The 25,943-nt window shown below is 38.5% G+C and overlaps 1 protein-coding gene across 1 annotated transcript in view; it reads right to left on the bottom strand.

Moving 5' to 3' along the window:
• Positions 1 to 25,943, bottom strand: part of LOC104691989 (guanine nucleotide-binding protein G(q) subunit alpha) — a 118,676-nt gene that overhangs the window by 79,897 nt on the left and 12,836 nt on the right. The window lies entirely within an intron of this gene.

The raw sequence follows: 25,943 nt of genomic DNA, 5'->3' as shown, positions 1-25,943 counted from the left end.
TGCAGGGGTGTTGGCTTGTTTGGGGTTTCTTGCTTTGTTGTGTTTGTTGGTTTGGTTTTTTGCTTGTTTGTTTGAGGGGGTGCAGTTGGGTTGTGGTTTTTTGTTTTAAGCTAGTATTGTTACAATCAGACCCCATTAAACTTCAATCTCAGAACCACGTGAAATCACTGTTAATTAAAATTTGGCTCATATTTATTAATGAGCAGTCATTCCTTCCATTAAATTTTTTTCATGTCTTTATATGCTTTGTACTAAAAGTAGTTTATTGATGAAATATGACTGTTTGTCAACTTGAAGTTAAGATCTGTGTTGGAAACTTCACAAAGGTTACAACACACAGCACTTTACTCCAATTCAGCAAGCTCATCGGTGACTACAAGATCTAATCTATATTATCCCTGTGTTTGCTTGTGAGGAGGAGTTGAATCTGCACAGCTACATAAACCCTGTGTTCACCCAGCTACTCAGCCCTGCAGAAAACAAAACGCATTGCTCAGTGCTCTGTTTTTCAGACTTTCAGTCTGGGCTTTATTTCAGTCATTTCTGTAAAGCTTTCATGCCTCATGGCCAGGACAATGGCAGCCTTACAGGCCTCTTATATAATGTTTTAGGTGTCTTCTCAGAAAAGTGTATTTCACAGCAGTGCAGTTTATAGGAGTAACCCTTAACTATTTCTGAGATAGCACACACTGCAAAATCTAAGCCCTAAAAACTTCTGCCCTTACCAAGAGCATAATTTTGAAACTTTCACTCCCATTTCCTGCACACATACAATGAACTTCTAATGCAGGTTTTCCTTACACATTCCCAGAAAATCAAACATGATGTTACAGACTACAGAATCAGAATGCTTTGGGTTAGAAGGGACCTTAGAGACCATCCAGTGACAACACCCCCTCTTGCCGTAAGCAGGGACATCTTCCACTAGACCAGTTTGCTCAGAGCTCCATCTAACCTGGCCTTGAGTACTGCAAGGGATGAGGCATCAGCAGCTTCTCCGGGCAGCCTGTGCTAGTGCCTCATCACCTTCACATGTAAAGAATTCCTTCCAATATCTAATCTAAACCTACCCTCTTTCACTTTAAAGCCATTTTTCCTTGTCCAAGCACTACATGCCCTTGTAGAAGTCCCTTTCCAGCTTTCTTATAGGCTCTATTTAGGTAATGAAGTGCTGCTAGATCACCTCCTTAGAGATCAAGACATTGACTGATACCAACTTGTGCCTTCTACTGCCTCATTCATTCCTTACAGAACAAGTTAAGAAATACATTTTGGCAATAAGTTCCTAAAATTTTACCTATTTACCATAATAAACAAAACCAACCCTGGGTAACAGCCTGAACAAGACTGAGTGGGCCTGTTTCACCTGGTGAAAAGAAGAAAACCTGAAATAACGTAAGAAAAAAAATCTACATGTTCTTCTGAGAGGATATGAATGCCATACGGGCTTTGCTAGCGACTGCTTCCACCACCATCATCCTACAAATACATCTAGCTGATACAAGGTGAGAGCAAAGGTGAAACACCAGTGTAGTGGATCAACTAAATGGACCAATGGGGGATAAAACCATACTGAGGCCAATTTTCTGCTGGCTACCACTGTACATTTAGATTAGTCAAGTCAGTTCTCTGAAGCCAGATGAGTAGTATCTTCTCATCTGTCAGAAGACTGCTGAGGCCACACAATGTACCTGAGTCTCCATCATAACCAGAATACCATCACCACACTCCCTCATCTTTTAAAAAACATGACTTTCAACCTCCCCTCGCACCCCTCCAATCCTAATACAATTCTTTGCCTAGTACTTAGGAAAGAATTGAATATTGTAACTGAAAAAAACCCCACACTCCTGATTCAAGCACATAACTTGATTGATCATCTGACTTTTAAAACTTTTTCCCAGATAAAAATCAACCTAACAAATGAATAAAAAGAGATTAACTGTCTTCTAAAAATAATAAAGACGTGTCTGTAAAAGTGATGAACTCCCATTCAAGCATGGCATAGAGAATTACCAAATTTTTAAGAGCTTAGCATCTTAAAAACTGAAAATTTCTGGAAACTTCTTCTCTTTTTTTCCTTGAAATGTTAATAGCAACAAGTATTACTGTATCATCAAGAATTTTACAACCAGAGACCTGAAAGTACTTCTAGCAGTATGATATCCAAAAACAGAATCAGGAAAGAAGTCAGGTTGCTTAAACACAGAGTAGATCCTTATACAGGCACTTGCACCACTTACATACATAGCATGTACAATTTGTTGTATTGTTGCTATTTCTCCTGGTGCATATGCTGCAAAAATCAAGCTACAGAATGTTGAAATGCAACATTCTTTGGTCTGTGAAACTTATGGAAAAACTTTAAACAAGGTTAATTTTAAATAGGTGACAATGCAGCTACTAGCAGAGTAGTTACAGAACTCGAGGTGACTGACAAAGAAGATACAGGAGACTGACTTAAAAGTAAGACAATGTCAGTCTAGAATTGACAAGCCTTTCCTTCATGTGGTTGTGCTACGCATACCTGTACTTGTTTTTGCAATTCTCTGCATTGCGACCTTAAAAAAATCTCAAATATACTATCTTCAGATCAAATATGAGACTGTTTTTTAACTAAAACAATAAACATACCATTCTCTAAGCAAAATTCAAACTGGCATCTGTTAAACACTGTGAAACACTGCTAAGCTACACCTGATAGTGTTTTTTTTCCCAAGTTTGACCTATGAAAATGCAAGAAAAACCCGCTATTTTATTGCTTGAAATTTTCTGTTTAAATTAGATAGAAGAGGATATTCATCATATGCAAGGACAAAGGAGAAAGCCACTGAAATCCACTGCCCTGTTACTCACTGTACACACACATATTTACTAGGAACTGTCAACCAACAGTGTGTAGATTTGCAGAAAACTGGCTTTCATCTTGGAACTTGGATGCAGAAAGAAGCCTAGAATTACCTGGAAAGTGAAGCTTCATGGGTCAGAGTAGAATCAACATCCTACACAGATGAGCAGAACCATATTACAACCACAGTTTCATCAAACATTACTCAGACAAAGCAGTCGGTTGTACACTGCCTCACAGATTTACAGAAAAGTGGAGCAATCAACCTTACCAGATAGCAAATAGCAGAGTAACTCCTAGGAGGAGTAAGTGCTGAAAGAGTAATAGAGAGGTAACATATGAGAAGAAAAATACTTTCTTTCAAATATTAAAGTTACATTTCACTTGGAAGAGAGTTTTATGTCCTCTATGCTACTACTAATTCAGTGATAGAGAAAACAAAAAATATCGTTTAGTCTGTTGCTGTTCCAGCAGTGGAATGCAGCAGGATCACATTTCTGCCGAAACCAAGTATGGCTAAATGAAAACATAAAACTGTGCAGAATTCAGGCCTTGGACCAGCTTGGCTTTGTAGGTGACAAAATCAGTAGAAACATATTATGGAATGCATGAGATCATCCCGGGAGCTGAAGCAAAGAACCACTTAGAACAGCAGCTTTCAGGCTCACAGTTGAAGGCTACTGTTGGGATGGATATTTGGCTGGTAAGACTGCAGCAAAACTCCCTGAGGTGGAGATGAAGCTGCCCAGCTCACCCTGTAACATATATCTGGGTAAGTTCTGGAGCAGAACCAGAGTATCTCCTCTCCATCAAAAGAAGACAGCAAGGCCAGTGAAACAAGGAGGCTCCCACACAAACAGCTCAGTCCATGTTACGTGTCATGCACCTAGGCAGACTGTGTTCTCAACTCGACATCTTAGGAAGAGATCCTTACCTCTACAGCAGCCTTGACCATCATCTTGGTCAACAGTTGCCACAACGGAGTTGTCCTGCTTCAAGCTGGTACAGCTATTGCTCAGGCATTCCTTCCTAAATGAAGCCTGCTAGTGCTCTATAGAACTTTTTTCTCTATTGCTGAAAAAGTGTTCTGTCCATGACATTGTATCACTGTATCATACCTCTTGAAAGATATGTAAGTACCAACCTACATCTCCAACCAATTTACACTACTATATAAGTTAATAACTTATATATAAGTTATAAGTTAATAACTGAAACTGACCATCTTGGTCATAGAAACACCAAAGAATTTAAGTGACAACTCATCCAGAGACATGAACAGAATTCCTGTCAGGAATTACCAGTCTTGATAATAAATACAGTAGGCATACCTGTATTTTTCATAAAATGAACAGTAGTACCATTGTACCTTCCTCGTGTGATTATCTAACTCCTTAATTGACATTAATAGATTAAACCTCACAAGAGTTGCTTGATGTTAGGAAACATTTCAATGGCATTTCATTTAGTGTTACAGAAAAGCCTACGAAACAGGAAAGCATCTCAAATTTCAAGCAAAAAAAGCCAGAAAGAGAGCTAAGGTGTCCTGAAGTCTGTTCCTACATCAATAGCACCATGTTTTGCAGTTATGTTAAAAACTGAATGGAATAACTACCAAAAGCCAAGTTTGGTGAGAACCCCAGCAATGGCTTTTTGGGATTTAACAATGCACAGGTTTAAGTTAAGAACCACTCAGGAAAAAATGGGAGAGGGGTACATACTCTTCTATTGCCAAGTGTTTGCTCCTCTGATAGAATATCTTTAATTTAAAATCACTACATAATCTTCTCACTTGTTTTGCTTACAAACCACATCTGCATATTCCACTTGCTTTTAAAAAAAAAGTAAGCATATAATCATTTCACCGTTCACTAAATTCTCCTCTGTATCATTTTAGTAATTTATAAACATTTCATTAAGATGGCTGTCAATATTCTACACAATATTATTTCATGAATTACTAATGTAACAACAAAAAAGAGCCTGGCAAGACGAGAAAAGTTTTCTTCCAAGAAAGGATGGATAGAATTTTATGAAGTAGATATTTACCTCAAATAAGGAACATCAAACACCTACATTCATGTAGAGCAATTTGTTTCAAAAATAATCTTGAACATCTTAAATATTTATGAAAAACTCAGCAAATGTTATCCATTACAAATATTACTAAAGTTGTTCCATCATTTCCTTACCTACATTATACAAATTGTATTAACCATCTTCCTTTAAAAAGGGAAAGAATACCTGCTCTTATGTGGACAGCTAGTCTGAGTGGTTTTTACAGTAGAAAAATCGTCTTACAAATTTAATCTGGTTGTGTTTGAGAAGACAATAAAGTTATGATTTTGCTTGTCATTCTAGTGCAGCCACAAAACTTAAGAGAAACAAAACTAATACTCATCCCTATTTGTGCAAGTGATGCAATTAAAACAGTTCAAGTGAGTACTACAATAAAGCCTAAGACAGATACTGAATTACTGACAAAAAATGGAAGGAAATGGAGGATAGAATTAAAACATAAAATTCAGGGGATATTCTGTAGCTTCTTAAATTAATGCAAGCTTTTTCATAAACCAGAACTTCAAACTCCTTTACAAGAAATGCAGTTAATCAAATACCGCTTTGTGCCAGATAATCAAAACTACACTGCAAAACCATTATGCAGCTAGGCACAGCTCATTACTGAAAGTCAGCACCCTCTTCTCTACACCTTCAATTCAGAAAAAAACCCCAAACCCAACCAACCAACCAAAGAAATCCAAACCAGCAAGCCCCCCCAAATCAAAACAACCAGAGAAATCAACAAAAAAAAAAATACGACCACTCCCTAAGCCCCCACCCAACCACACAGAACCTCCTCCTTACCTTTTATAGCTATGAACAGCTAATCCTCACCATTTTAGAAGTATCTTATTATGGTTTACATGTAACTCAGAGGCAAAAAACTGAGAGAAGAGATAAACTGACTGCTTTCACAGAGCATAAGTAATTCCTCAAGAATTCTCACAGCTTTATAAATGGGTTCAAAGCAGGACAGGATCCCACCTTGTGTGACCTTCTCCTCCTTTCTCTTGAAAGGATCCCTCTGATAAACCAGGGAATCCCTAAAGAGAAACAACTCTTTCCACTCTGCTTAATTTTCCATTTTATACCATTTGGAGCAACTTTGACAAATTCTGCCTAAAGAATTCGTCTGTGCAGAAAAAGTGCCACAAATCAAATTTCACCCTCAAAAATATTTTCGTGATGCTACTCAAAACTCAACAGAACAAGAAACTGTTTAAAATCAGTCTGTTGGCTGCTGTTTTTTCCATGGAAATGTTATAAACAAAACCAGAAGCAAACATCAGCATTCATAAAAGAAGGTATCATACGAACTCTTACCTTCCTTGCACAGAGGGAAGGCAAAATCTGGCACACGATTAATTTCAAATGAATGTTTATATGAGGGCGTTGGAAAGCAGACTCAAGTAGATTCCAAAGCACATGCATGTCAGAATGGATCGTTTATTATCTTTGAGATCAGTATAGTACACAACCGTCTACAAATCGACATGAATGTTTTCTGTAAGCTATTTATTAAAAGAAAATGGTAATAATACACTGACCACCACCTGATTTTCTGTGAAAACTACCTTAACTACTATTTGGATAAAGACTGGGTTTAGGGCTTAAATCTTTTATGTTTCCTTCATATTCCACCTACAGCTCTTCAACTCTGCAACTAAGCTGGACTGAAAATGATGGGGGCTGAGACAGGCCATACAACCCTACATGTCGTGCAGGTCTCCAGGGGGATTCTCCAGGAACTGCAGTATGAGACCTGTTTCCCTGCACTGCAAGATAAGGCTTGAGTTAGCTCTACACTTTTATTAAGGAAGATACATAAAATGTACTTACCTAATGATTAAGTCTTTCAAGTTTCTTTCACCTTCTGTCACTCAGAGGGATTATGAACAGATATACATAACTCATATTCCTAACAACTCTGAGAGACACCATTTCACGGACAGTATAAGCCACTGTGATCAATCAAAAGCAAGGATAATTACCGGTAGCATTCAAAATTGCAATAGTGTTCCTTTATTTTTATCATGGAAGGGAATAAGAGACCTTTACTACTTTAAACCCTATGTCTTCAGAAAAAAGTGGTCTTCATGTCTAAGATACAGCAACAGAGTTTGTTTGGCCATCTGTGTTTCCCCCATGTCATGGGCTAACATTCTTCTACCCTACTGAAAACAGCAAAAGATGAATATTTCTCTGACATGTTCATCATCAAACATAATTATCACGCACAAGAACATATCAACAAAACAACAGCTGTATTTACCTTGCACACAAAGCCTTATACTTTGCATGTTCTGCTTTCATAAGGTATAGTTAGGAATTCTGTGAGCTATTTTCTACTCTGTTTTCAAGAAGTACTGTAGTACTCAGAGTATATTGGATGTGCATTTGCATCCATCTGAAACACCAATACTAATCAGTATATTACGTAATTTGTTCATTTTTAACAATATGTTAACAACAACTAACTGCAAAAACATGAGAACACCTTTTCCAAAGTTTTTTTTTTCAATAACATTTACTCTATTCTATGTTTGCGAACTCTATTTTGAAAACCTACCACTCATACATAAAAAGGCTCTATCCAGGAGCTGAAAGTATACAGTACAGCATTTTCTTTATTAGAATGTGAACATGCTTACAAGTTAATTGCTTTGCTACACCAAAACTAGTAAAAATATGAATTTACTGAAAACAAGTCATATGAATAATAGCACATTTGTTATGATCAAATATTTATGTCAAGTAACATTTCTGATGGTAAATATTATTATCTGAAATTAAAGACTAAGAACAGCAACTGCTTTGTAGCGTTTTGGTACATTTTTCCTCAAAAATGGCTGGCCACTGCTTCCAAGAATGATAATCACTCCAATTCTGAGCTTTAGTCTAGATACCATGAAGCACTCCTTTCAGGGGAAAAATCCTAATGAATGAACACAAAACCCCTTTGCTTTTCAACCTTTTTATATGTCCTTCATTCATACCAAAGAAAGACCATTTTCATATTGATTGAGATGATTTAAAAATAAGAAAGAAAAGCAAATCATGCTGGTTCTTCTCACACATGAAGAGAATTAATAGTTTTCCCACAAAGCTATTTGAGGTCTTTTTGTGTCAGGTTGTGTACTCCTGAGGAAGGCATTCAAGCTGTTCCCTTGCTCTCTTCTGCTTGTGCTTTTTTGCTGTTCATGTTTCAGAGCTCTCTATGACCTCTGTACTAAGAAGATAACATGACAGCTGTTCCCAAACATGTAATTAGACAAGAGTCAGCTTACCAGTATAATTATCAAACTTACACTACAAACATAAAGGAACTTCGTATGAAATATTGGTATGCATATACCTGTCAGATAGCTTCCTTGGTCCATAGACAGGTAGCACCAGGCGTGAGACAGAGGTTTCTTTCAAGCCTCAAGTATACCCCCAGTGCTAAAATGATGAAATAATTTTTGCTTTAGTCTAACTACACACTAACAAATACAAACAAAATGCAGGGTCTTTCAAGCAGAGCCCTGAGCTGCCTGCAGTAAGGAATCAGCTGGGGTAATTAATTTTTTTTAATAATACACCTTACAACTGTGTTACACATTGTGTATCTTTCTGGTTTCCTAGGGGAACACATCTTGAGAGCACCATAAAGGCAATACTCAATGGTACAGCTAAAGTCTTACAGTAAGTATTTTTCTCTAGTATTTAACCCCTTTCTCTCATGCCTCCACACTCCTCTTCCTTCCCCAGGGAGACTGAAGAGATGGTGGTAACTGAAACTCACATCCACCTGGTTTCAGGCCCTCTCAATGAATGAGCATCCATTCCACTCCCACACACCACCAACCCAGTCACTCCATTTAGGGCCTCAATGTCATTACAGCCGATCATAGCCTTAAACTGGAAGGAGGGTGGGGCGGGGGGAGCTCAGGCATTTTATAAGGAACAAAGAAACCTCCTAACAGAAAATAGAACAGAGCAGGCAGCTTCAGCAGATTGGGCTGCTGGGAGAGCAAAAAAGGAGGTGAACTGGGGAGCACAAAGGCAAGTCCAGAGCAGATACTCCTTTCAAATCAGCAGTTGTGAGTAGTCCTGGAAAGAACTTTTGCCTTCCCCTTCAAGGCAAAGCTCCTCCCGGCAGGCCTTCACTCCGTGGACATGTAGGGCTGCAGAGCCCAAGGCTGTTCCTCTTGCCAGCCTCCTTCCAGATGCAGAGTCGATTAAGCAACCATTAGAGACACTGTCCCCAAAAGACCCAATCCCTTACTACAGGCAGCGTTCCCTCATCTCTTCACCCCCAAAGGCACACACAGAGCCCAGCAGGGCTGACAGACCATGATAAGAAGCTCTGGCACAGCAGCTATACAGTAAAAACACAGTACTCCATTTTTATTTTCTTCCCTCAAATACTGTGAGAGGCTCAAGTGTTGGGTTTGTGTTCCCCTTGTTCCTACATTCACAGTGTTGCTCACAACTTTGTGTGTTTCTCGGCGCACACTGGCAGGGGTGCGCACATACACTGTGAAATCCAGGCTGGCTCCAAGGCTGAGCCCGTTATAAATCCACCCAGAGGGAAGCACAGTTCCAGATACTGTGGCACATTTCCTGCAGCTTATAGCAGATCATCCTGAGCTTGAGAGTGCTTTTTAACTGCTACTTCCCCTGGAGAGTCACTAGTTTTTGAGGGGTTTTGCTGTCCTCTTGCATTTTTCATCTTCACAGGCATTGCAAGAAGCCATATATTAATTAAGCAGCTCCTCCAAAATTAAGGTAGACCCCTTGCACACTTTTTCCTCCTGCAAGGAGAGGGGACCTGGGCAAGCCAGCTTATTAGATGGATAGGAGTGGCACAATTGCTATATTATCATAGGTCTTATTTCAACCATTACAAATCTCGCAAGTTTGGAATAATATTGATAAAGTAAAGATTGAACAAATCATGTTTTAATCATGTTGTTGTTTATTTTTATATAAATACCACCTATGCACATACTTTCATGTGCATACGTACACACAGAGTGATGAACTCTCTAAAGACATAAATACAACACTAGCACTCTGAATTTAAGAAATCAGGTCAAGGGTAATATTACCAAAGAACAATTTTATAATTAAAAAATTATAATTAGATTCTCCACCCCTCCCCCCCCCAAAAAAAATCTCTGCTTTTTATTAAGAAAAAAAAAATTGAATAGCTAAATTCTGAGAGGACATCCTTGCTAGCTTTACACAGTACATCATACAGGTATTTCCATGCTTAGTACATGATAGAAATGCAGCATTCTTTTCAGATACTGCATTTGCTCATGAAAATAGATGAAAAGGTGAAAAAAATTTAAGCTTAGGGAAAGTGAGGGATGAAGACTACTACTGGGTCAGTAATAACAAGGACTGTCATGGTCAGTAACAACAGGGACAAGCAGGCAGGTTTTATGGTTGAAGCATCCGGTGCCATCTTTCTGCATTTGCATTTTTAACAGCACAGTGTCCTAGCACGCATACTGCTTAAAGCATCGCGTTGGTATGGCTGAACAGAGTAACATTTTAATGTTCTGCTTCTCCAGCAGAGAAAGTCAGGAGGCAGCACTCTGGAGCACCACACTGTCGCACAGACAGCATCCATGGCTTGTGCCCCTTCAGACTGCCCACACAGGGCCCAGTTCCCATGCCACTGACCTGCTCAGCTGAGCAACTTCAGCAGCTCAAAGGAAGAGTCTACAATCACATCTCTGACATGCCAAAACAGACAGCTACAGGACCTCTTGTTCTCTTCAAGAGAAACTTCTGATCCTCCTTATACTGACCTTGTTGCTGAAGTTATATATTTATTTAGACCTGATTATATAATTTGATTCTACACCAGATTGTTACCTACACTGAAAGTTTTTACATTTTTTTGTATTTTTATTTACATAAACAAAGAATGCATGGATTAATACATAACTACTTTTTCCTTATAAAGGTAATAAAACTCATAAGATAACATCAATCAGAACTCAGTTAAAATTGTGGAGAAGCAACATGCCTTCCTGAGTCTCAGAAAAATATCCTTTTACTGGATACTCTTACAGTATTAGAAGAAATCTCCAGAAATGCATGAACCAGATGGGGTCTGAGTTATAACTACTGTTGTACTGTTGTAACAACTCAAACATCAGCTACTCTAGCCAATAGTGTGTACCACCCAGACGTGGATATGTAACTTAGGAAAGGCCACCTCCTTTCTCTCCTACAGTTGATTCATTGCTCTGACCTCTTCTGAAATTAGATGTGGCTTTCTGTTTAATTAATTAAAGTCCACATGCTGTTCATTAGCATTTAAGTAAATTATTTGCATTATAAATCCTGGTTCATCTGAGATAAAGTTCTAAATTCACTCACTATTCTTAGTAATTAGGCTTTCTATGGTGATAGGGTTTTGTTTTATGAACATTAATGTAATTCTGGTTTTCACTTGTTGTACTTGCATCTGGTTTCAAAAAGATTATATTGAACATATTTCTAGCCCCTTTCAGAGCTATGGAGAAAGATCATGATAACACTAAGAATCTGTTCCTGTTCTTACATAGTACACCGAAGTAGAAAAAATTTAACTGTCAGGGCAAAGAACTGTAACACAACAGCAGTTCACACAGGCACAAAGTGGCAGGGTGAAGGACAAGTTTCTGTTAGCCGTTATTCTTCTTTCTACAGGAAACTTTTACTTCCAGGAAGTAAACATTTATTTAACACGTCATTCCTTTGCACAATAGTTGAATGAGAAGTATTCTAGCCCAAATTTTTAGTTTATGTTTTAGGTTATTAAAATGTTATCCACACAAGTCAATATTCTTTATAAATTTTTTTAATTATAATTTCAGTTCACCTAAGAAAACCCACAACACAACAACCAAGGGCATATCCAGTTGTCAGCCCAAACCACAGAGGTAACTATCCAAAGCTAAACAAGGATTTGCTTCCAACAACCACAATGGCATGATGTTGAAAGGTGATTATATTTGGCACCTCTGTATTTACTTCTACTTTTGCATCATTCTTTTTATACCCTTGTAGTAACAATAAAAAACAAAACAGAACAAAAAAACCCCCCACATATTTTACACAGGCCTGCAAATGTAAGGAGTCCCTGTCTGTGAAGGTGTGGAGGAAACATGATGTGAAATTCCATCAATTTCTCAATGTTTTAAAAAGACTTTTTGTTTGATAAACTGTAGTCTTTGATTCCTTTTCATATAGGATTGGACTGTCTGAAAATATATCATGAAAACTCTGGGAAATGCAACAGAAGATATTAAAAATTTTCTTTTTGTTATCAGGTTTGTTTTAGGAGAAAGGCAGAAAGAAATTACAAGCAACAGCTTATTTGACTAAAAATTAGCCCACAACTTTTACATCTATAAAAAAATCCCCACAGCATAACATTCCTATTGCTCTAGAGGCCTTGAATCTTGTGTAACAAAAGTTGATTTTATGGAGAGTACAAATGCTGAAAATGCTAGCATTTTTCAAAACAAGGAAAGGTATTGAGATAAACACCATCTTCCTACACTAGCATCACAATTTCTAACCTACAGACCCCTCCATGCAGCTTTCGTTTTTGTTCTGCGTAATTTGCAAAATGACCACCAGGTCAATGTCTTCTCCTAAACCTCCAGCAGCTGTCCAGCCTCACCCTGCAGGTTTCTGCACTGTGCAAACCAGAAGAGGAGAGCTGTGTGTGTCAGAAACAACCTCTGCCCAGGACATGATGATGGGAGCTGCCAGCCAGCTCTCCCCAGTCAGGCACAGCTCAGCCCTTGGGGAGGGAGTACCAGGAAAGAGCCCTTCCTCCACTCACTGACCAGAAACTGACAAGGCAGTTCCCTATAAAGGTCATGGTGCAGAATTTATTTCTGGAGACTTTTAAGGTCCCTCTCCAGCCTTCAAGTACAAGCAACATGGAGCCATTTGGCTGCTGTTGGACAGGTGAGCGAGAGGTGACTGAAAAAGGACAAGGCTGACACTCTCAGCACCAGCAGCCAACCCTTAGTCCACACTTTGCAACATTTTTGTCTTCAAGACAATGGAAAGCAGAAAACAATGTGATAGCCAGGGAGTTCTGAACTATCCTTCTTTTCTCCTCTGGTCAGTTGTCAGGTTTTGGGGCATTTTGCTGACTCCAGCTGTCTCATTTGTCATTAAAAAAATGAAAGAAAAAGCCCAGCTGCTTCAACAGTATTACCCTACAGATCCAACCACCACGGGAAGCCTTTGAGCATTAGCGAAAGGTTAAAACCACCACACCCTCCCAGGCTGCTGAATCACGTGTACACATCCAGTACAATCAACGCCTCACACTAATTGCCAATTACCTAAAACACTTAAAACACTTAAAAAGTGTTTGCCATGAAGAAGCTGCATTCAATTTTTCTTTTAACATCATCTCCAAAACCATGTAAGCATTCTGACATTTACTGCCAGAGGAAGGATGCTGGTCCTCTTATCTCTGCCACATGGGAACAAGTCCCAGAAACGACAATTGAAGTCTTTGGGGATGGTCTTTAATTTGTAGCCGTTCTGGGAAAATGTTATCTACTGAACTCTAGGTTTATCAACTGATAAAGCAATTTAGTTTACTAAAATATACAGTTAAAGACTACTTTTTCACTATTGCTGACGAAGAATAAAACTGTGGAAACGTGTTTTAGACAACAGATTAGTGCATCCCAGATGCTGTGTTATTCCCTGACACAAAATCTAAAATGAATGTTTCTGTTGAGATAAATATGAATCCTTTTTGACTGTCATCTGAGATCACCTATTTTGTTGGTCAAGTTTCCTCATGCCATCTTAACAGCTTTCTACATTTCTAAAGATGAAGAAAAAACAAATTTCAAAGGCTTCTGCACAAGTTTTCAGAAACTAGCACTTTTGTCAGGTATCGTATAGCTTCACTTCGAACTGCCAAGTACTTTCTTTCCCCAACAAAAAAGCTTGGTAAGTCAGAAAATTAAGAGAGGGTTTCCTACGCTTTAACAAGAAACTTCCAAACTGTGAAAAATCACAAGACGAGAAATTTCTGAGTTGTGACTACAAAATTGTTTCTGCAATGTAAGTCTGCGGCAGGAAACAAGACGAAACGCACACTATTTGCATAAAAATATGGATTTCTACACTATGCAGTTTATGGTCAATAACTAAATTTCAACTACCAGAACCACAAATAATTGCAAACCTTGTTGCAACTAAGAGGACCAAAGGTATGTTCAGGGTATTTGCAGGGAAAAAAACCCCAAACAACCCACGACCCCTCCCCAACGTTGCAACCGTTACTTCCTTCTATACTGACTCCTCCGACATAAGCAGTAAAGAAAAACCAGTCGTATTTGAAAGGAATTAAGTTACTGAATGGAAAAAGAAATTTTAAGTGATAATGACCTCAGGGAAGGTTAATCATACCCCTCCCCTCCTTTTTTTTTCCCCTGTGATCCTTACTAAGAATTTTTTTCTGCCATCCTTACTCTTTAAGTAGTCCCAACAGATTACTGCAAACTGTGGCCTTATTAGTATGAATGAGGGTAAAAAACGGAGAGTAGACATAAAGTATACTGCATATCCATTTAAATAATTTTAGAAGTATTCTTGAAAAATAAGGAGTAGGAATAAAGAGCATCAAATGCTTTCCAAAATTCACTGCCTATCCCTTAATAACCAAAGTACCTAAAACAATTTCTTAAGATGGGAGAAAGAGTCTAAGAACAGAGTTACCATGGTGTGACCAGCTACCACACATCATATGCTCCACAGTAGTTTTTGCATGGATAGCTTCAGTAATGTGCAAATGTCAAGTTTCATCAAACTGCTTTGTTAGTCCTTTTTTATTTCAGTAAATTCTGCTGCACTCAATAGCTAATGAGAAGATTAAATACCCTTAAACACGGCCCCAAAAGGTGACTTCACCTATACCATATTACCAAACGAAGAAAAATTTATTTGAAGAGTGAACTCTCTAATTTTATAATAACCACTTCATTTTTAAACTAAAGTATCAAAGGAAAGCAGCAGGAGACTTAAATTTTTGCTAATTCTCTGATTTTATTCTACTGCAGCTCTGCTGTTACAAGGTTATTATTAACCTGCTTTTTAACTTCTATTTGAGAAACAATTCTTTGGGAAAGTATTTCGTTACATCACACAACTAGGTGTACAGGTCATGATCCCACTCCTTCTCAACACAGAAGTGAAACATGTATTTACCTGAATGAGAACATTTGAGCACAGCATGGTAACACCTGTTGTGTGTGATGTACCAGTCCTCTAAACAGTTCCTTATGAATATGTTTGTACTACCGTTGTTAACTCTTATTACAAAAAGAAAGCACTTACTTATTCTAAACAATCAAACAGAACAGTTATTAATAACCTTTTTCTGCATTACTTTTAAAGGCTACTGGTACCTAACCAATAAGCACCAATTAGCACAAATTTTGCTACTATTTTTCTTGGGGGTTTTTTTTCCTTCCTGTAAATCTCATCTGCATGCTAGATTTTACTGCAACTTAGAAAAAAAGATCCACATACCAGTTTTCTACATGAGGTATCCATTTCATCAGTTATATAAATCAGTTATTAAAATGTTACCTTCATTGTTGCTTTGCATATTTATGATTTTTAAAACAAAAACCAGTGTAAAGAATAGTCTCAGTGCAGAGAAGCTGCTCCATTCAAACTACATCTCCACATACTGTCACATTTGGATTTATTCAAAACTCTGCTTACAGGCATTCCATGATCACACACATTTCTTTTTGACCCCACACCCTCCACCAGAAGGTGTGTTAGGCTATCTTCAGTAAAACATGGATGCTGTGACAACAACCTGGGATGAAATAAGTGCAGATGCAGTGACTTGTACATTATACTGTGTATCAGCTTCCAATAACACCAACACTTTTTCTCTCAAACAATACATGACTGCAGGCAATCTAGTATTTGCAAAACTTTGGAAGGCAGGTGAAATTTGAAATAAAAATTCTACATTTTTATAGCACTAAATACTAAACCCTAAATTAAGTATCTTAAATTCTTCTCTTCCCTTGCATAGGTATTTTCTGAATTATCAGGACTTAAATGCAACCATTTCTATTTCTGTAGAAGAACAGTATACAAACTTTATATTGGAAGGCACCTATAGCACAGGGTTTCAGACTGCAACTACTAACATCTACTACATCACCAACATAACTTCCTAGGACAAGGAGACAGCTCCTTTATGCACGGCTGATGCATGGCTGTTGATTCATATGCAGTATTGTACATATGATTTAAGACTGTACAACCAGAAAACAGAGTGTTATTAAACAAAAATACTGACTTGACTTTTGCAAGGAAGGATTGCTAACATAATGCTACGTGAACAGATGTGTCTTTTTATTTTACCAGCAATTTCAGTTAGAATTTACTGCATCATATAATTACACTATGATTTGTTTGCTTGAACTGATAATTTTTCCAGTGAAATATGCTTTCCAAAAAGCAAATCTATACATTTATTAGTTTGCTCCAAAGCCATGAGAGAGAGCCTGTAATTATCTTCATTTGTGAAGCTGGACATTAATGTTTTTTATTTCCATGTCCAATAAATTCAGCTAGCAGACTATCTAGATCCAGATTTAATACTGCCTAATGAGTTACTTTACATATTGTGCTTTCTCATTTTTATTTTATTTAAGAAACAATGATTTTTCTTCTTACCAAGCACAGTACAAGGTGCATGGTGGTGAACTGTAGTCTAAACAGGGTCAGAGCTCTTGCTTTCAGTACCATGTAACATCACCAGGCAGTATTTGACTCCTACAACATTATGGGTTGCTCCCTTAAAAATGCAACTGATGGACTAAGATTAATTTTTCCGATTTAGTATACGATAATTTCAGAGACATACTTCCCCAAGACTTCAAACATACTCTATCAACCACCTGATCAGAAGCATTCTTGTCCCTTTATTAAATTAAAGTTTTCTTTTCCATTTCTATTGGTAGCCAAAAGTCTTCTGAGGAATGTGTAAAACATAATTGTACCTCAAGTTAAAGGCATCTAGCTCACTTCAAGGCATGAAAAAGTTCCACAAGGAGTAATTTTGTAGACATAAAGCTGATACATAGGAAAGCCAGCATCAAACCTCTCATTCTAATGGCACTGTTGTGCAGCTACGTAAACTCAATAGGTCAAAACTATTTTAAAGGTTGCAGAAATATACTTGCACATGCAAAGAGAGGCAGGAGGATAGTTATCTTTTTTTTTTCCTGACAAAAAGACAGCCTGAATACTGTCAATTCCCTATTTTTAATATTAAAGCATCTGTTAAAATCTGTTTTTCTGATGCTTCTGTTGAAGAATACTGGTACGAATTGACAGTAGCTGTTACCATTAACTGAAACAAAAAGTCAAATCAAGCAAAAAAACCTGGTAATTTAGATGTTAACAAAGACACTGCCTAATAAAAGAATAAACACTTCTCTGATCAATTAGTTATGTTGCAATTTAAACTTACTGCAGGGTCCAATGTCGAAAGCAAAGCACAGGGGGAGGGAAATGTCATTAATGATTCAGACAATTTAAAATAAAAAAGACCATAAAGAGGACAACTTAATCCAAATATTTTCAGGTAATGGACTAATTACTAATTACTACTGGCACTGAAACACAGAAAAAGAGTAAGTAGCTCATGTTCCTCATGAAAATCAGACTTGATCAGAAGATGTTTCTCAACATAAATCAACCTACTTCAAAGAATTAATATTTCATTACCTCTCAGCAGTTATAGGGAAAGGAAAACTCCCAAGGTGAAATGCCAGTTCCACCACTTCTATGCAGATTAGCAGCCAATTGCCAAGACCACATTTTTTTTCATGTATATAGAATGCTATTTGGAGATGCATTGCAAACACAAATCTGTTTTCCAGTTGAAGCGCCATTAGCGGCTCTGAAAATCACAGAAGTATAGAATAATTTAAGTTGGAAAAGACCTTGAAGACCATCAAGTCCAACCATTAGCCTAACATTGCCAGGTTCACCCGTAAACCACATTCCGAAGCACCCTCCAAGGATGCTGACTTGACCAGTTCCCTGAGCATCCTGTTCTAATGCTTGACAACCCTTCCCATTAAGAAATTTTTCCTGATACCCAATCTAAATCTCCTCCAGCACAACTTGAGGCCATTTCCTCTTGTCCTGTCACTTGTTACTTGGGAGATTAATCCCCACCTTGCTAAACCCACTTTTGGGTAACTGTAGAGACCCACTGAGCCTCCTTTTCTCCAGGCTAAACAACTAACCTGTAGATCTAGCGAAGGAAACCATTTGCCAGAGTGTCCCTGTGGGTAGACATACACTAGTGTTTATCTCAAAGTGTTCTCCTGACCCTAGCTTAAACATCCTCAACTCCTTTGCTGACTGTGCTCTTTCCCACTGCTATCAAAGGATCCCTGAGCGAGAACATTTATTTCCTTAGAACAAAACCAGTAAATACTGAAGTTAAGGACCACAACTCATGCATTCTAACCACAAACAGGCATTTAGTCCCTAGGATCAGATTAGACCTGGTTTAAACAAAAAAACCCACCCTTGACCATGGACATTGGGTTCTCTGCACCTACTGTTTTGCCCTACAGATCCACTCTCATTCACAGTATCTGCTAACTTAGAAACAGCCTTTGTCTGCACTCCCCCACCTATAATCACAGGGATAATAATTATTAACTATATGGAGGTAACAGAGCGACTGATTAGCTAGTGGATGAGCAGCATTTTGAATATCTGCAGTGCTATGTAGCTATTCCTCCTTATTACAAATACTCTTGTGGTCATACCATCCAAAAAGACAGCAGTGTATAAACAAGAATCTATCTGGAACATCCTTGGTTTCTCCAAAGTACAGCTTTGTACTTGCTGAAGCCACTCTGGTGACAGCAGGTTTATTTCATGAAACTTAATGATCTGACATGTTCCCTCAGAGCACATGCATTGATTATAGTTAGGATGCTGTTCAGTTCAGCAGAAGTCTCTCTGTGGTAATACAATCCTGTCCCTATAGTATAAGCTTTTCTGTGTCTTAAAAGGTTATTCAGTATTTATCAGTCAGGATCCAAAAACCCATGAACAACTAAGTAACTCCTCAATACCACTGTTATACACAACAGAAGCAACAAGTACCTACTGTTGTTCTCATTAATCTCCTACTTATTTATTCCTCCTTAATAAAATCAAAGAAAATTTAAAGAATTTATTAATAAGTACTTTTGTGATTGACATTTTGTTAATTACTATCTTTTGTATTTCATTTTGGCACTGTACTTACACTTCCTTACCTCCCAGGCTTTGCAGTATGGCAATAGCCCCTCTAGAGGGGCTCACCTGAGGAGGCAGTCTACCAGAGCAAGCCTGGCATAAAGCGTAAGGACATTTTCTCCGCTTCAAAGTACAACTACAGGAGGAAATAACCTCTTCTACTTCAAACAGCTTTCTGCTTAGCTTAGTCATATAGTACACAGAAGAACTTTAATTCCCTTCTCTACTTTGGTCAAATCAGTTCAAACTCCCAGATTCAACCACTCAAGAAAGGTAACTTGCTCACTGCTATGTATCGTGCATCCCTGTGTTGAAAAGCAGGATGCATCATCAGATGAAGGAAGGAAAGTGGTCATGCTCTCACCCTGGATTAAAAGTTAAGTCTCAGCTTCTGATCCTGCCAGCTCTACTTATTTACACACATGCTTACTCATTCACCCTATTCTCTCAGGGCTTCTTAAACAGGTCAAAGGGCTAATAAGTGCTCACTGGCAGAGGTCACAACTCTCTCCAGGAACCCTGCAATCTCTCTAAACAGATTGTTCACCTCCACAGTATGGCATGATGAACATACACAATCAGGTGTCCAAGCACACCAAAAGCTGCAGTGTGAGAAACCAGTAACTAAAGAAACTAGATGTACTGCAAATAAGTTATTGAATTTCAGTGCCCTTAGACAGATGTTTAGAGGAGTTTAGAGACAGGACCTTTCATGTACACATTCAAAAATATTAGTCAAAATTACTTCCAAATACCAGTATGTTTACACCAAATAAAAGAGAACATTAAAATACATTTCCCAGTAAGGTTTTTCAGAAAAAAAATGAATGACTGGTGCCATAAAAAACATAAGTACCTGATTGTATGTGATAGAAAGAATGAAAAAGAACTCTATTAATAGTCACTTTTTATGGAGTCATAACAAGATGTTCCCAAGATATTTAAATGAGAAGTTTAGTTCAGACATTTAGGCAATATTGGCTAAGACATGAAAATCTTATTACTCCTAGGCAAGTATTTCCAGTCCAATGTAAACTAAAATCTGCCTCCTTAATAGCATTGCTACCTTAAGTCTCTTTTCCATCTCACTGTATAAACTGGGTGATGTCCTAGAAGGGAAAACAGAATCACCTATGAAAGTAACAACTACTGCCTTTCTACTTTCCCTACTTGAAAATTTAGTTTCAGTATGACACTTTTCCAAATAGAAGAGCTATTGCACGAAGTAAGATAATGATCCATGAAGCCCTGAGTTAAAGCCTTATCATTAAGGAAAGAATCATGCAGCATAATTCAAACTGTAATGATTATTTTAAGTGGATCACAAAAAACCAGCAAAGTTGGCAGCATGCTGTCATTCTCTGGTAATTTACAGCATCAGAAGCACTACGAAGTACATGTGAAGAAAAAAAGAAAAAACCCAACCAAACCCAAGCCTAGGTCAGTCTGAATCATGATTTTGTTTGAGAAATGATTATATAGATTAATTAATTGATCCAGAAATAAAGCCTGGTGTCATTTCCAGCATCATTCTGAAATGTAATTCGTAACACTATAACTACAAAGAGATTACTGGGAAGAGCAAGCAGCTCAAGATACATTGTTACAGAGATACCATTAACTTAAGAAAAAGAAGAAATACTCCTAGGTGACTTTTATGTCACAACACAGAATCACAAAAATAATCTACCTTGCTTGATAATGGATTTAAAGGGCTGCCTGAAACTGACAAAGCAGTAAATTTCAGAATTTGCAGTGTGAGTTGTTCATGGAGGTTTTCTGCTTCAAGAAAACTTCATCAGAGAATCATTTTCCCTCTCTCTGTGAAAGGGGATTCATTCATAAGGCAACTGAGTCCAAAGGGAGAATAGCAGAAAGGTTTATTTTCCATCTACAATTCATTTACATTTGCAAAATTGTAAATTTCATTTATAATTCATTTACAATTGCAAACCTGAGATATTTCAAGATTCCTTCATGGAAGGGGGCTGGTTTGTTTTGTTTTCTGGGGTTTGTTTTTCTGAGAATGTGTTCTTTCTTCTTTCTGGTTTTGTTGGCTTTTTTTTTAAACACACAGTATTCTCAGGGGGTGTGGGTAAGACCAAAAGACAAACCTTTGTAGGAAGCAAAGGCTTTTGTACACTTAAAGCAGACTATTAAGAAAGGACAGGGAAAAAGATAATTCAGCATTCAAACTGGTTTTGCCTTCCTTTCATTTACTGGTTTTCACAAGGAAAGAAAAGAAAATAGTATATCCCCAAACAGCTGACTCATTACTGGAATAATCTCAGGAGAGTGTGGAAAACAACTTGCCATCATTTGATTTTACAGGTTAAGATGCAAAGAAATTCGACAGGTTGAGAGCTCCAAAGACAACCAAAATCCAACACCAAACAAACAAAACCCCAACACTGCACAGTGTTATGACAAGAGGAAAATAAACCCAGGAGTCGATTTTTAGAAAATAAGATTGAAAGTAACATTTTTATAAAGTAACAGCAAAGAGCCAAGCACAACTACATACTCATTTGCTAAGGTCCAGCCCTTCTCAAGGATTTCACTGCCTTGTTTCCATAGGAGCACTGAGCACCAGTCTTTAAAACAGAGACCTATGGATGGGCTAAGGTTAGCCACTCCAGTGCAGCCTGACAAATGTCCCATGTCTCCCTAGTTGTACTGCATGAGATGTTTTACCATAAGACCATGCCAGTATCTCCATTTCTACCTGCAGCACAGCCAAGGCAGATAGAGCTAAGGTGTGCTTCACAGCCTCCCTCACGCTTCACTGTCCCACATATCACAGTCATCAGTGGACATCAAGACAGCAGATGCTTAAAGGTACCGGGGATGGGACACTGGAGATGTGATGTACCACATCACTCAACTATAGGGAACAGGCTTATCTTCAAACACTAGCTAGGAGGGGTGCTCCTAAGGAAAGCAATAAGGATGTGGGAGTAGGACTTGCTTTAGAAGCAGGTACCTCTCTGCATACAAGCATCTATCCTGCCCTACCATTCGCAGAAATCCCATAAGGGAAGACACCAGGCACGCTAGCAGGCATCCACACACTAAAGAGTAAAGTCCTGTCAGCTTAGACAGTAAAGCTCTGCAAAGAGCCCAGACAGGTGCTGGTTGCTCTGCTACTCCAGTACCTGGCCTGAGCATGGCAGGGCTACGGACTGGCAGTACATGTACTTCTTCCTTACTCCCAATCTCGTCAATCTTGACTGGACAGACTGGTTATTTAAAAAGTTATTTACATGTATTTTAGATTACATATATTTGGTGCACAGTACTTTTGTAGAGAATCACAGGTCTTATCCATTTCTTTCTTTCATGAATATACACACTGAGAATTAACATTCATCTTTGCAAATAATCTTCTGACTTTGCAGCACACTTCTACCAGTGGTAAGTATTGTGAGAGTAGGAGAAGAGACTATTTTTCCTTCTGCTACTTTATCTAGAAATAATTTGTCTTGTGTAAAAGGAATTTGCTGACAGCAGACAGAGCATCTTTTTGAGTACCGTGGAAACAACTGAGTTTACGATCACATTTATCACTTACCAGGATGCTTTGGTACTGACCTGGGCTTACATGCACAGTTAGCATCGTGAACCTAGTTCACATGTGCTGTCAGAACATTGCCAATATGTGTGAATCCAAGTTGGAGGCTTTCAATCCTGCTGTGTCTACTTAGTTTATAGTAATGTGTCAAACCCCAAAATCCACAACTACCCTACATAACGATGCATAATGATGTGACATTACCAGAAGCACTGACACTGGATCAGGCACAGAGGCCCCTCATCCTACAATCAACTGCTTCAAGCTACAGCCTGTGTCAGTCCTGTAGCTATACAGGAATCAGCTGAAAGACAGCCCTGCATCAGCCCACAATTCAGGATAACGAGCTATCTTGCTGGCTTCCCAGACAGACTTAAGCTGCAAAGGTGGCTGCTCTGGGAAAAGCATGCTGCCATACTGCCACTGGAAGATTTCTGAACTGCAAAACTAACATTTTCACTGATTTCCCCTCAGGTAGCTGGTCACAGTCAGCCAGGACTACCTACAAAATGATTCTTTGTACATCTATAAGCACTGCTAAGAGAGCGTAGCACAATGAAATGTAAATCACATAGGATTTCCCCCACATTTTACGATTGAAGGTCAGGGTGAACTGGTGACTCAGCTGATCCTTATCTGCAAGATGATGCTCCAACGCAGAATCACAAATTGGTTGAGGTCAGAAGGGATCTCAAGCAGGGCCACAACAAGCTGCACAGGATCATGTGTAGGTATTTTTTTAGTATCTCTTCAGAAGGGATATGCCACAACTGCCCTGAGCAACTGGTGCCAATGCCCAGTCATCCTAACAATGAAAAGTTTTTCCTGATGTTCAGAATCTCCTGTGTTTCAGCCTCTGCCCATTGCCTCTTGCCCTATCATCGGGCATCACTGAAAACAGCCTGGCTCCGTCCTCTTTGCCCCTTCCCTTTGGGTACTTACATAAATTGGTAAGATCCCTCCCTGAATCTTTTCTCCTGGCTGAACAGTCCTAGCTCTCTTAGCATTTCCTTACAGTAGGGTATTCATCTCCCTTCATTACCTCAGACACTCCTTGCTTGAATCCCTCCAGGAGTTGCACACCTACCTCTCTTGTACTGGCAAGCTTAACCTCAAACTCACTGCCCACGAGGCAGAAGGACAAGAGGGGTAAGTGCCCCTGAGTGTTGAGGCTGCATCTGCGTCAGTACAGTGTCAAGTCCTGGCTGTGCTTCAGATGTGTTAACACACATCTGAAAATTATGTGAAAACTTTGTGGGCTCCACAGGTACACAAGAAAAAACAGGTAAGCAGTGGTCCTAAGGGCTTCAAATTCTCATTTTTGTAAGATTTAATCTATTCATGGAAGTCTCACACCTAGATGACGGTAAGTAGAAGAAAGTACCCTGTAAGCATATCAGACTATTCCAACTGCAGTTAAGTCCTGGAACACCCAGGTCTTCCTTGATAACAAGAAGCACTCACTTTCTACAGACAAATCCAATTCCTCTGCAGAAGATGCAGAACTCCTTACAGCAGGCCTCCAGAACCAGTGTTCCTCAAGGTGCAACCTAAAGCTGTTTTCATATTTCACACAAGAGCTAAGCAGCTGCTACCAGCATTCACCAAGCATTGACCCTTACGCAAAAGCACCGGTGTATAGTCTGCAAAATCATACAGTGCTCCCAAGGTGGATGAGCCATGACCACTGTGCCTGCAGTACAGTGGAGAAGCCTGCAGGTACCCTGAGGCATAGGCACAGACGGCTGGGCTTGTTATGTCATTACAGCACTCAGAGGGATTGCTCAACACTATTTAATAGAAATAACGACAGCAATATGGTACATGTGCCTGAAGTACACTCCATCAGACTAATTACTCTGAGTCTTCTAAATTATAAATACCTAAACACCCAACATTTATCATCCTGACACCCAGTTTAAACATTTCTGTGCTATACCAGAAGAAAAAAGAAAAACTTGGAGGTGAATTCCTGGACAGGTAAAAAATACACAACAGAGTTCTGTGCAGGGGACTTCCACTGGACTTCTGTGGAAGACAGAAGTTGCAGAATTTGGGCAATTTTCATTGTTAGAAGAGGGCATAAAGCATTCTGAAAGGCAAGTTGGCCAGAGAGGTCAGAGTATCCTTCACTGCTGAAAGTGAAGGGGAGGATGGGGAGGCGATGAACTTACTTAGCAGAAAAATCGAAAAAGGATTAAAATTAAATGAATAATCAAATAAAATGGAGAGGTTGAACTGTCTGTGCAAACATTCTAGATAGGTGATAAGCCCACAGAATTGCTGATATATTGATGTAGATTTGAAGAAGGAGGTATAAATAAATAAAAGATTTATGTGAGTTGAAGTTCAGTGGTTGGCTTTATATTATACTTCAGAATTGGCTGGCAGACAGCAGTCTTTATACTTTTGGTTTAAATTCTAATAAAGGAAAATTGAAACAAAAGCTGATGCCATAGCAGATGACAGTCATAGCTAATGTGAAAGACAAGCAAGTGGGGCTCCTCCAACACTCATGAAAAGGGAGAAATATACTCTCCTAAGGCCATGTAACTGATGCTAAAGGTCTCCAGCAAATTATCTTGGTATTTCTGCAAGTTTAAAAATTGTGATTCCTAAACCAGAAAAGCACCATACAGAAATACCTCTTAAGAAAAGGAGCATGTGTCAGAACCACAGTCAAAAGTAACTGCAGGAACATACGATTACGATGTAACATGATTTGCTGTGTGTACACGAAAGAAGTTCAACACCAGTAGTAGACACATGTTATAAGCACAGAGTGTTCATTAGAGCAAAAATCTGACAGAATTAGAAGTGTAAGTAACTGGATTTACATTTAAAACAGGAACAACTGGGAGTCATTTCAAAACATTTTATGAAGTAGCCTAGACAGCCCCACTTATAACAAAGAAAAAAGAAAAATGAAAAACAGTAAAACCAGCCTGGATAAGAAAGCAGGTAGAAGAAGAAAACTGAAATAAGTAAGCCAAAAACATGGGAAATCTCAACCATTTTTAAGACAAAAAGTCAAATTATGACCGCTGGGGCTCCACATAAGACCTCACTTTTTTTTTTAATGACAAAACACACCAGTCCCTCACAAAACTGCTGCTATAGAATACTTAATATTTA

This window comes from Corvus cornix, chromosome Z (genome assembly GCF_000738735.6).
Source record: "Corvus cornix cornix isolate S_Up_H32 chromosome Z, ASM73873v5, whole genome shotgun sequence".
Lineage (NCBI taxonomy): Eukaryota > Metazoa > Chordata > Aves > Passeriformes > Corvidae > Corvus > Corvus cornix.
This window is presented reverse-complemented; position numbering and strand designations above follow the sequence as displayed.